The following is a 12299-nucleotide window of genomic DNA, read 5'->3' as shown; positions in this document are numbered from 1 at the left end:
TATGTCTGTATGAGGAGCAGCTGCACCGATGGACTGCAGCAAGGTGCCTCCCTGGCCTACTCTCACCTGTGCACAGCTTGGTCTGGCATCCGCCCCTTGAAAAGGAGACACGAATAGGAATAGATCGGGATACGGGGCTGCGAGTGCTTGCCATCGTAAGACTTTCCAGGGGGCAGAACTGCCTTGGGGGGGGGGGGGAGAGATGCTCCCCCCTCCGCGCCGTGCCCTAGCTGCCCTGCCGGCCCGGCACAGCCGCTGCAGCCCCCGGCCTGTCCCCCCGTCCCGTCCCGCCCTGCTCCGCCGGGGCTGTGCCCTCCCCGGGGCTGGGGCCGCCCCACGCCCCACGCCCCACGCCCCGGGGCCGAGCAGGCTCCTCCCGAAAGCAAGCGTGCGGAGCCCGGGGCGGGCATTAGTGCAGCGTGTGCCCGGGGGGTGGGGTGGGGTGGGGTGGGGGTGTGTGTGTATGTGGGCTGGGTTTCTTTTATTATTATTATTATTATTATTATCATCATCATTAAGAAAGGAAGGGGTTGCGGGGAGGGAGGGAGGGAGGGAAAAGGCGGTGGAAGAGGAGGGACGGAGGACGGGGGTGGGTGCGGGGGGGGGGGGGGTGAAGAGAGAAAAAAAAAAAAGCCCGGAGAGAGGAGTTTCCAAAAACTTCCGAGGAACTCGCCGCTCCGGGTGGCGGGCGAGGCGGACGCGCACCGGCGGCAGGAGCGATGCTGGAGCCGCGGGCGCTGCGGGAGGCGGCGGCGGGCGGCGGAGCCGCGGCGGCGGCGGGCGGCGCGGGCGAGGCGGCGGCCACGGCCACGGCCACGGCCACGGTGGTGGCGGCGGGGGGCTCCGAGCCCACCGGAGCCGGGATGGCCGAGAAGAAGAAAGACAACAGAGGCAGGAAGGGGAGGAAAGGCAAAGGGCCCGGCAAGAAGCCGGCTCCGCCGGACGAGGGTGAGGCGCCCGGTCCTGCCACAGGTAAGCCCGGCGGCAGGTGCGGGAGGCGGCGGGGACCACCCTGCCCGGCTCTACCGCGGATGGAGGTGTTTTTCCCCGCAGCGGAGGGGAGGCAGCGGCGGGTGCATCCCCGCACGGCCCCGGCTCTCGGCTCCCGGCTCCGGCCCGGCCAGCTGGGCGCCCGCCGCCCCGTGCGCGCCCCGCGGCGGCGGCCGGTTCCCCCGCGCAGCGGCGGCGGCGATGCTGCCCGCAGCCCCCCGCAGCCCGGCCGCTCTGCCCGCTCGCCCTCCGGCCGCCTCCTAAGCCCTGAGCGTCTCCCGGCCAGCTGTTGCTTTCTTTTGCGGATGGATTGGGGGGGGGGGGTCGGATATCTCCCATGACAAAACGCGTTTTCTCTCCCTTCTTGTCCCCAGAAAGTGCTCTAGCTGAGCTGGGCAAACGACAGGCTTTCAGGTCAGGTATCTTGTCCTGGGGCTAGGCTCGCAGCTAGTTCTTCAGGGATAAGCGGAGGGGACTTCTCTCTCTCTCACTTACTTAGCAGCACGTGTTGCTTGTCTTATGACACACTAGTATTAAGTGCAAGGATTCTTGCTGGCGAGACCCTCGTCCTTTGTGCATGTCTGCAGAGGCAGGACTAAGGCTGACCCACAGGTAGAGTTTCATGCTGCAGCACTCACTGTGGCTACTCCTTACTTCTACCAGATGAACATCCCAATCAAGATCAGGGCTCCCGAGCGTTGTACAAACACACATGAGCATATATCGCTTTTCCTAGAGAGCTCGTGCTATGCCACCTAGTTTATAAGAAAGGCACGTGTACGTACATAGAGAGACGCACTTAGCTGTTTGCAGCAGTAACACGTAGCTGGAGTTATCGACTAATCCCTTTATTTGTTTGAACTCTTTGTTGTTTGTTGTAGCTAGTTTTAAAAGAAGTATATGAAAACCAGGGTCAGTTACCAATTGCTGGGTTGTCATCCCCACCTCCTTTTTTTTTCCCCTGAAAAGACAAATAAGCAGAAAGCTCCAGAAGGGTAAAACTCTCTAAACACACCTAAGTTAATTTTGCTTAGTGCATCATGGACAAATATGATGCTGCTCTAGACTTTAATCATCAGCTCTCAAGGAAGACATGCATGATTCAGCAGTGGCAGGTATCCCTTCAGGCTAATAATCTGTACAAACCAGCACTGCCCAATGCATCTTCTCCTCCTCTGTCCCTCAGAGAGAGACACATCTCATCCAGCTTCTGCTCAGCAGTAGGTGTAAATGAAAGCTTCAGATACTGTAGGGGAGGTTTCCTTTGCTATGCTAAGCTATAGACAAACCCTTTTTGACCTTCTTACTGTCTCTCTCACTCTGTTACATTTTTTTTAATATATAAAGCTGCTAACCATTACACGATGTGAGCACTGAGAGTGTCTCCTGCTTAAAAACTAACTGCCTCTTGCAAAATTAAAACCTCTGGCAAACCTACCAGTGACAGCTGTGCTGCTTGAAGTGTTTGGGTTTTTGTGTTTGTTTTTGTGGTTGATATAGAAAATACGAGGACAGTGACACGTTGGAGGATTTGTGACAGGAAAGTTCTGTTGAGGACACACGGTAAAGGAGAGGGACCTTTTCTGACTGTGCGTGCCTTGGAGGCTCACTGTGTCTCACCCCGTTCTCGCAGGAGAGCTCTTCTCCTGCTCCGAGGACAGCTCGGTGTCTGCAGCATAGCAAGGCTGTTGCATGAGCTGGAGGAGCTCAGATGGTCCCCAGGTAGCTGGGGCCAGCTCTGCACGTGCCTGGGGAGACTTCAGGTGCCTTAGGCTGGTTGCTAGTGTCAGTGGGGATGGAGCTGGGGAAATCAGTCATGGACGGAAGGGAGTATTTTTCAGCTAACCTAGTTGACCTGACTCTGTGCTAGACAGAGCTTTTGGGGAAGATGACCTTCTTTCTTGAGTGAGGAGAGCTGGAGTGACCAAATCTAGAAGATCCACACAGATATATATCAGCTAAGGTTATGGTATCCACATGGACTTAATTCTCAGTCCTGGGATGTTCTAATCATGTGTGCCATGGTGAGGGTTTTATTTGAAAAGCTGAAGGGTGGCAAGTGCATTATTGTTCCAGCTTGAGGTCCACCGAGTCAGGGTTCAGATCAAGCATAGCTCCTAAGGCTTTGCTAACGCACCAGAGGGTTCATGTCCCTGCTAAGCTAAAATATGTTAGTGTTTGTATCAGCAAAAATAAATGTTTCTGGCAGTGCTTGCCTCAGTGCTCCAAACGAAGAGAGAAAGACCTGCAGAAGCACTTATTTGGAGGAAATGCGCCTGTGCAAAGGTGCCAGTATGTTTTTGCCAGCATAAAAGTGTACCGCCCTCATCCATACCTGACGTTACTAGTCAAAAGTTTCTTGTGTAGGCAAGAACCGAGCATTCCTCTATCTTATGTAATTACAATCCCACTCCTTCCAGGATGAGTGTGTGTGGCACGGTAATTCGCATGTGTAGCCTGTCCAGGTAGAGTGTTGGCAGGTATGGTATCTAACAAGGAGAATCAAATACAGCATGAGACGTCACTATGCACTTGACTTGCAGTCAAATAATGCCAAGCCGAAAGTGTTACATTTACAGATTATACCTATTCTATTATTTAACGATATTTTTCTCTTTTGGGGGAGCTCAGAACAAGAGCTGACATTCTAGAAGAGAACAAGCAGAAAGACTGGTACCAAAACACGTAGCAGGGAAATAGCTTTACTTTTTGTGCAATGGGCTTTTATTCTCTCTGCTCAAGCGTATTTGAGCTTCGGTTAGTGACTGGGCTATACATGTTGATTAATGCTACAACAATTGAGGATGTAATGAAGGCCTCGGTGGGATCACGATTTTGCTAATACAGTTTTGCAGTGAGAAATAAAGGGCTGTATACACGCTGATCTGTTGGTGTGTTGGGGTGTAAAGTTGGAGAGGTCATAGAGCAGCTTTGCTTTTTAGGTACCTGCTTTCCTAAATTGAAATATGCCAGGAAGTGTCATTATCTTTATTGTGTTCCTCTCTGTCAGTAATTTACAACTGTTCCTCGACTTCCTTCTATATGAAAAGTAGCCTTTACACCCAGACAGCAGTTTTAAGACCTGTGCATCAGCACAGAAGTGCTTAGGAGATCTTGAGTTTTTTGTTTAGTGCTATGTTTTTCTAATTGTTGTTTCTCTCAGGTTAGTTTGGTGGACTTTGACTGTCAAGGTAACTCCCATATCCTTTCGGTCTTGGGTCTGGAAGCATTTTTTTACTGGTAATTTGTTATCAGCTTTAGAGTCAGCTTTATGATTTTTAAAAAATTGCACAGGAACTCTCCTGTCTTCTCTCATAACTATTCTGGGAAACTCCAGAATACGTATTAGAGAAGAGAGTTAATTAGAGCATTTAAAAAAAAAAAAAAAAAAAGATCTTAGCTGGTTTGGCCTGCCCTGCTCAGCTGCACAGTGACAACACAGGAAGATGCCATGTTTTTCTTTGCCCAGGTGATATTATGGCTCAGTAGCAATAGTTTGGGGAGGGCTACACTGCTGTGGTTTATTTCTCCTAAAATTGGGCAAAGAGTTCCTCACACACACACACGCACACACACACACACACGCACTTCAAATGGTCTTGAACAAATCAATTCTATCTGGCTTGCTTAAAGCCCAGAGTGATTCTGTCTTCCTTCATCTGGGCACTCCGGACCATGATAAATACAGGGGGTGGAGAACGGAGGAGAGAGTGCTACGAATTGACGGAAGCTTGCAGCTCTTCTCCCGCTGACCTGCTGTGCCAACTGCCTGTGCAGGGGGCCAAGCAATCCTGCTGGCTGGGCCTCCTGGAGCAACACTGATGTGCCTAGGACAACCCGCCTGGGCAGAGGGACCTAATGGTGGAGGCTGAGCTGGCGGAGGGAGTGTTGTCTCAAAACCCTGTCCACACAGAGGCACTGATGGCACCCTGGGTGCTGTTACAGCCAAGGCTAGGAGGCAGAGATGGAGCCCTCTGTGTCAGACCTTGCACCTTTCCACCAGGCAGACCTGAGGACTGTGCCCCCTGAGATGGTGCCAGTGAAGTGAGAGAAAGGAGTCAGAAAAATCCAACTGCAAAAGGGCAGTGTTTTGGTAAATAAGATGGTGCACCAGCACATCGGCTGCCCAGCCCCTTTGTCGAGTGTTTGCAGACATCTTGGGGAATGTGAGTTTTCAGGCAGTTTCTGCTTAACAGAGAAGATGAGGGAGAGGCTGCTGAGCTTGAGAGGACAGAGTATGAGAAGGCATGAGGTACTCCTGAGAAAAAAGCCTTAGTGAGCTGAAAAGACTGGCTGTTCTCTCAGAGCAGAGGTTTCTGCAGTTACAGGTTGTATGAGCTACTCTATATTTCAGTAGCAATAGTAGGATGAGCAAGGCTCTGTGACAGATTAGTGGGAAAAAAATCCCCAAATTTGATGCGGTGGGGGGAAGAGCAGCAAAGGTGGGACCCCAAGCATCATTTTCGTCAGCATTATTCTGAACAGGTTTTAGGGATACACATCTACATCTGCAGAGCCCAAAGAAGCGATACTGAAGTCATTGGCATAGATGACAACAAGTATCTCCTGGTAAGAAACCTTATTTAGACTTAGATGAAAGCCCAGAGCTTTGAAACTGTAAGGCAGAAGAAAAAGCACAATCTTCAAATGAGATGAGTGTGACTACACATCACATTTGAGTTCATCTGGGTGCAGGCTTGGCTGATGAAGAAAGAAATGATGTTAATTATATTAAAGACCAAGGTTTAGTTCAGGGCTTAGTGGGGAGGATTGAGAGCTCCGACTAGGGCTTGCTAAGTTTGAATTCAGATTCAATATTAATTAAAAGAGGTCAGAAGGCAGATCAAGATTTTAGCATGAATTGAAGCATGAATATCTCCTTCCCTGGAGATATTCAGAACCCGCCTGGACGCGATCCTGTGCAATGTGCTCTAGAGGACCCTGCTTGAGCAGGGGCGTTGGACTAGATGATCTCCAGAGGTCCCTTCCAACCTCAGCCATTCTGTGAAGGAGAGAACCTTGGAGATGGCAGTGAAGCTGTGATTTCTGGGAAGAGTTATCCATTTCTAGAGGAAAACCATTGTTCAGAAGAAGTGAAAACTTACGGTGCTTTCAAGCCGAAATATTAATGTGCTGCTGGTATGCCTGTACATTTTTCTGGAAGGAGAGCAAAGCCTCTCCACCTGTGTGCAATGCATGAATGCTCCAAACATTCCACACAATCTTCAGGGCAATTTTGAGAATGAATCTTTTAAAAAGCATGCGAGTGTGTTCATGTTTTGTGAATAAATGAGATTAGTCACCATTCAACCTTTTTTGACTTAACACTACAAGTACTACTTCACTGTAGCCAAGGGAATGCAAATAAAATTGTGAGGACATACCAGGAGGGGTGTCCAATAAATACTGTATGTGTATAGAAAGACATTCCCCTTGTCTTCCAGAAACGGTTCTGAACTTTGTGCAAATATTGAGAGCTGGGGAAGGCTGAGCTGATTTTTCATCTTAGGTATAGAAATGCCAAGATCTGCTAAGCTAGGCAAGGATTTTAAAATACTAATGTCTGGCAAGCCCTATGAGCTGACACTCAAATCTAAGTTTGTCTCTTTGCAGTTGTGGGCTTTTCTTCTTTGGGCTTCTGGAAAGGCGCTAAGTGAAAAAAAAAAAAAGAGAGCAAGCTGAGTGAAACGGTTTGAAGCAGCTCTTTAAAAAGAAAAAAAAAAAGGGCGTTTACAGGGCTGTCTTTTCAAAAGGCTTCAGTATTCACTATTTGGGGCAGCTCACTTTTCATTTCTTCTGCAAAATCAAAGCCATTGGCTTTTCAAGAACACATTTTTGGTACTGTGTTCACGAAGATCTTAGCTACCAGAGTCACAGAGGAGCTGGTGAGCATCTTCAAAAATGAAATCTACCTTAAGCACCTAAGTGGCAATTTGTTCCTCTGAAAGTAAGGAGAGCTAAGTAATGAACTGTGGAAAACTTTCTTGCAAGCACCTCCATTCTTCTCTCCCCCCCCCCACTCCTCCCCCCATCCTTAATCTATCCCTAAGCATCTGATAGCCCTTTGAGGCAGGTACTTACAACCCAAGAGCAAAACAATGAAGAACAATCATGTTGCAAAGTGTCAGAAGTTCTGGAAATGCTATGAATTCTTACCAAATCAGTGTTTTGTTAACATTCCAAAAGTAACAAGAGTGAATGTGATTTTAACAGTACTGATAGTTTATCATGTTCCGTTATGATACAAGAAAACAAGCCGAGTGTCAATATTTTGTGTGAGTCATTCTAGCTGTACAAAGAACTGCCTGAATGTGCTTTAAGTGTTTGAGTTAACCCTAAATTACTGCCTCGAATGTACTGAGGACAAAGCCCTAGGTGGGAGGGAGGGTTTATTCCAGCCCAAGAAAATGGACAGGGAAAAATCTGAGTGTGAGGGTCTGCAGCGTCGGGTCTGCACGCGACAAGCAACGGGAGCAGAGCTGAGGCGAAACCTACCTTGGTGTTTTATTGCAACTGCGGTGCTTTAACGTGATGCCCACAGGGGCGTCCAGGAAAGGACGGCTGTAAAAATAACAGTCAATAATGATCAGGAGGGTGGGGAGGGGAAAAAAAAAAAAGGGGGGGGGGGGGGAAATCCTACCTTTGGTGACCCGAAGGGAAAAAGGATGAGAGGCCGGTGCTACCGGGGAAAAGTCCCGCGGTGCCGGTGCCGCCGGTGGCCGCGAGAGGGTGCGCCGGGTGCGCCGCTGGCTGCCGCCCCGGCCGCTCCGGCCGCCCCGCGCCCCGCGCACCGGGCGCACCGGGCACCGCGCACCGGGCACCGGCCGCCCCGCGCCCCGCGCACCGGCCGCTCAGCGCACCGAGCACCGCGCACCGGGCACCGGCGGGCTGCCCCCGTCCCCGCTCCCCTCGCTTCACCGTCCCGGCAGTGCGGAGCTCCAGGCTTAGCTATACCGGAGTTTTACGAGTTTGGGGAGCGTTGTTTTTGTTTGTTTCTTTTGTTGTTGGGGTTTGGAGGGGTTTTATTTTTATTTTCCTCCCCCTTCCATCCTTTGGCTCTATTTGTATTTCACAAGCAGCGTGAGGTATCGGGGGATGATGCGAGGGCGGCAGGCTTGAAAACGACCTCCTGAAAATGTGGGGGGGGGGGGAGGGGAGAGTGGGTTAAGCTGTGCTAAAGCTCAGTCGATGCGCAGATAAACTGGCAGGGAAGCTATGAGGGAAGCTTGGGTCCTGGCACGGACTCTGCTCTGATGTCATGTAATACGAGTATGAAAAAGTTCAGTGTGAGGTAACAGAAATATTCATGAAGATACTTTCCTTCCTCCCTTTCCTTCCTCCTTTTCCTTCCTCCTTTTCCTTCCTCCTTTTCCTTCCTCCTTTTCTTTCCTCCCTTTCCTTCCTCCTTTTCCTTCCTCCTTTTCCTTCCTCCTTTTCTTTCCTCCCTTTCCTTCCTCCTTTTCCTTCCTCCTTTTCCTTCCTCCTTTTCTTTCCTCCTTTTCTTTCCTCCCTTTCCTTCCTCCTTTTCCTTCCTCCTTTTCCTTCCTCCTTTTCCTTCCTCCTTTTCCTTCCTCCCTTCCTCAATCCCTTCTTCCTTTCCATACATCCACCTGTCCAACCCTCCTTCCTTCCTCGCTCTCTCCCTCCTTTTCTTCCTCCCTCCTTTTCTCCCTCCCTTCTACTTTTCTTCTATCCTCCTCTCTTTTTTCCTTCCCTCTTTTCCTCCTTTCCATCCATCTGTCCTTCCATCCTTCCTTCTCTCTACACTTTCTATTTGCTTTGTTTCTGCTAATGGAGAAAAATAATAAAGGGAAAATAAAGTAAGATATTTTGTAAGGGACAAACAGGGAACTTCAGTATAACACCCTGTCCAGAGTAACTGCTGTCCTTCCTTCTTCTGTCTGTTTTCTCATTTATGCTTATGTAACTTCTTTGGAAGCACAAGATCTAGGGAGAAATTGACCATGTTAGGTAGGTTGCTGGTTGTGGGCCATTTGACTTCTCCTAGCTCTGACAGGGAGTCCATAGGCTTCAGGGGTCAGGAACTGAGAGAGTGACATCATTCGACCCTATGTTTTGGCTGATGAGATGTTAATCCAGTTGTGATAGTTCATCCAGGCGTCTTTCCTCATTCCCTCTGTGCATCTGTTTCTCAGGTTTTACGAGCTGATTGTCCCTTCCACCTCTGTAAGCAGGGGGAATTCATGTCAGGCAGTTTGGGGCTTGGCATTCAGAGCTTGTACTTAGGTTGAGCCTTGCTCCATGGTTGTTTTGAGTGTTAGCAGCTTTCATCTCACCCCAAGTTAACTGCCATGTCCTATGGCTAATGGTTAATCCCTTTGAAGACAGTTACAGGAGCATGAATGCATATCTGCGATGACTAAATAGGCTCCTGGTAACATCCAGTTGCAGAGGTGACTGAGGGGTTTTTCCCACTGCAGAGGCTGCCAGGAGAGTTTTTTTAATCCAATATAGTGAGATTGTGTGCGTGTGATGTTTTAGCAGGACTGTTGGCTTCTATAGTGACAGACTCTTTAGTTTTCCTTTGGGTAAGTCCACTGGACTTCAAAAGGGGAAGAAGAAGGGGCCGTTCTGTCAGCTCTGTATTGCACCTGTATATGAAACAGCACTGAAAACTGCTCTGAGTTATTGCATTATGTTTGGAAGGGATCCCAGGGAACGAAATAGGGCCAGTAATTCTGTGAATGCTTTTTTGCGTTTAGCCTTGAATTGGACCAAAGGAGCTGATGTTATTTGTGCTGTGAAAGTGCTTCAGGGTATAACTGAAATCTGTACCTTCAAAATGCCCACTGTGGAACAAGCCCCAGTTGGGAGCAGGCCCCTGCAGGCCAAGGAGCCTGCAATCTGCATGTCCAAGGTCGCCTGAGATCAGAGTCAGATCCCAGAACAGAGCCTAGGTCTTGATTCATATGTTAACCTCTTCCTACAAACAACCCTGTTTCCTGGTGTATGCCACTTCTATAGATAAGAAAATAAGATACAAATAGCGTGAGCCAGCCCAGCTTGTGCTCTATTCTTTGGCATGCAAAAAAAACCTCTTTTCCTGCTGTGAAAATGGGTTTCCCGGAGGGCACTGTGTGTGGCTGATTTATCCATTGTAGAGGGAAGACAAGATCTAGGTAGTATGCGCATGGTTTTCCCATTGGTCGTGTGGAGCCAGCTCTACAGCAGGAGCCATTTCTATAGGGAGGATCTGAGGATGAAGAAAATTAGGGAAGATGTCAGTCATGCCACTGTGCTGGAGCTGCATATTCAGGGAATATTGCAGATAGGATTTGGGACACCCAAAAAGAGGAGCTGCTGTTAGCAAATTTTTCCAGTAAGTTGATTCCAAGGACACATTTCCCACTGCAAGAAAGAAGAGCCACCCATGAGGGAAAGTTCCCTAGTGGAGCTTTCCCCTCTGGTGCAAGCAGTGTGGTCCAGTTGCCAGCTCCTTCTTCTTGCTTCTGCCCTCGGCTGTACCGCTGCAGTGAACCTCGACAGCTTTGCAGCACTGTCCTGACCAGCTGCAGAAGTGCACAGAGCTTTTTCTGGATAAGTTAGCTGGCTTTTGAAAAGTGAACATGAAAACATGAAAGCTGCTAGTCAGACCTGTTCTTGGGAAGGGTAGGCTGCCAATACAGAAGTATAAAGCACATTAAAAAGTGTGTTCTCCACGGGAGCTCCAGAGAATGAATGGAACTGCTGTCACACAGATCAGATTAGATAAAAGGCACTGATTTTGAAAGTGAGAGTAATTATGCATAGGACTTGTTGGGGCATGTAGAGCATTTCCTGTCACTCACAGCCTAGGAATCACGGCAAGGATAGGTATCTTTTTTGAAAGCTATTCTATAGCTCAACCAGAAGTTATGGAATGAATGCAGAAGTTACCGGTGAGGTTTTCTGTGTGTGTTTGGCTTCTAGGCCAGCCTCCTGCACAGTTTATTGCCAGACTAAATTTTGTAGATTCCAGCTGTCCTGGCCTCCTCTTTTTTTTTTTTTTTTTTTTCCTGTCGATACATTTGGACTTAAAACTGATTCTTCTCTTCAGCATGTTGTGGGTGGCACATCTGAGAAGGTGCTACAAGTGTGCAAAAGGCTAAGTGCAAATGCTGGATGACAAAATGATCTGTGAACATAAGTGAAACTGATGTGTGGAATTTTTCATGGCTCTGTGAAGTGCCAGCAAGGTCAGAAACTGGAAAACTATTTCAGATTAACAATCTAAAAAATGTGTGGAGGGGCAAGAATTAAAGAAAAGTGAGAGGGGGGATTTAAGACAGACAAAGGTCCTTTTATCTCAGGTGCACACTCCTACATTGTTTGGCATTGCTATTCCTCCATTACATGTCCCACCTGGGGGTGAGACTGTTTCTCACCCCACTCCATCCCCACTACTACAGGAAAGGCCACCTGGGTGAGGACCTTTTTTGCAGGGTCAGGGCCTATCCTATCACAAAATGGTCCACGCTCAACCCTAGCCACGGGTCTCTCCTGAGGTTCATGTTAGTCCCACAAATCCTACCGCTCTTAGCTACCACCCCCAAAGTGCTGTCTGCCTCCTTCCCTTTTCCAGATCATGGCTGACTAGCAGAGGCTGTTGGCAGTAACCACATTGCCTCCAGTTTCCAGGCCCAGCGTGTGACAGGAACCAGTTCTCCAGCTGCAGTGTGAGCTGTGCTTAACAGCAGGATGCAGGCAGGCCTGGGTGTTGCAGGGATGTTATCTTCACTGCTGTCCACAGGACAGAGCAATGGAGACCATATCGTTCCTGAGAGCTGTTGAGAGGGCGATGGCCTGATCTAGGCATTTTATTGAAAAGGCATGGAAATAATTGCACTGCTGCTGCCGGTGACATTGTTACTGCCTCTTGAGAGGAGGTGCTGAAGAGAGATTCTCAGGGGTGCAGAAGGCAGCTGAGGATGGCTCGGACCCAGGGTGGGTTTTAAAGGCTTCTCATGGCTCACTCCAGAATTCAATGGCTTCCCCTCAGGTCTACTTCATGTGCAAGTGCCATCAAAACTGAAGTAGGCTGCCAGGTTTGGATATCTCTTCTTTTCCAGGGTTTGCAGCTTGATTCTGCAGCGTTTCTTTCCTTTTAATTTCGCTGAAAGTCAGACTCTCCTCCTGCAATGAATAGTACTGAGTGCTGACTGTCATAGCCTGTAGATAGTCCCAGGTCAGCTAAATCTGATGCCTTGCATTGTGGCACTGGCAAAAGGGAAACAGCATGTAGATTAGATGAAACGGCAGGAGGATATCTTGCCTGCATGGGGAAAGCCCTTTTGCAAACTCTCCCAATA

At 49.0% G+C, this 12299-nt stretch overlaps 1 protein-coding gene across 5 annotated transcripts in view; it reads left to right on the top strand.

Annotated features, from left to right (window-relative positions):
- The window catches only part of NRG1 (neuregulin 1), a 420325-nt gene that overhangs the window by 238649 nt on the left and 169377 nt on the right, over window positions 1-12299 (top strand). The window contains exon 1 of one of the 5 annotated variants that reach the window (XM_068928361.1): window positions 882-972. The exons of the other annotated variants lie outside the window; for them this stretch is intronic. The gene's annotated coding sequence lies outside the window, so the exon portion shown is untranslated. Of the gene's footprint in view, window positions 1-881; window positions 973-12299 lie in introns of those variants that run through there. 5 annotated transcript variants of the gene reach the window in all.

The sequence above is a fragment of the Struthio camelus genome, chromosome Z (genome assembly GCF_040807025.1).
Source record: "Struthio camelus isolate bStrCam1 chromosome Z, bStrCam1.hap1, whole genome shotgun sequence".
Lineage (NCBI taxonomy): Eukaryota > Metazoa > Chordata > Aves > Struthioniformes > Struthionidae > Struthio > Struthio camelus.
The sequence above is the reverse complement of the archived record's forward strand: the minus strand, read 5'-3'. Positions and strand labels throughout refer to the sequence as shown.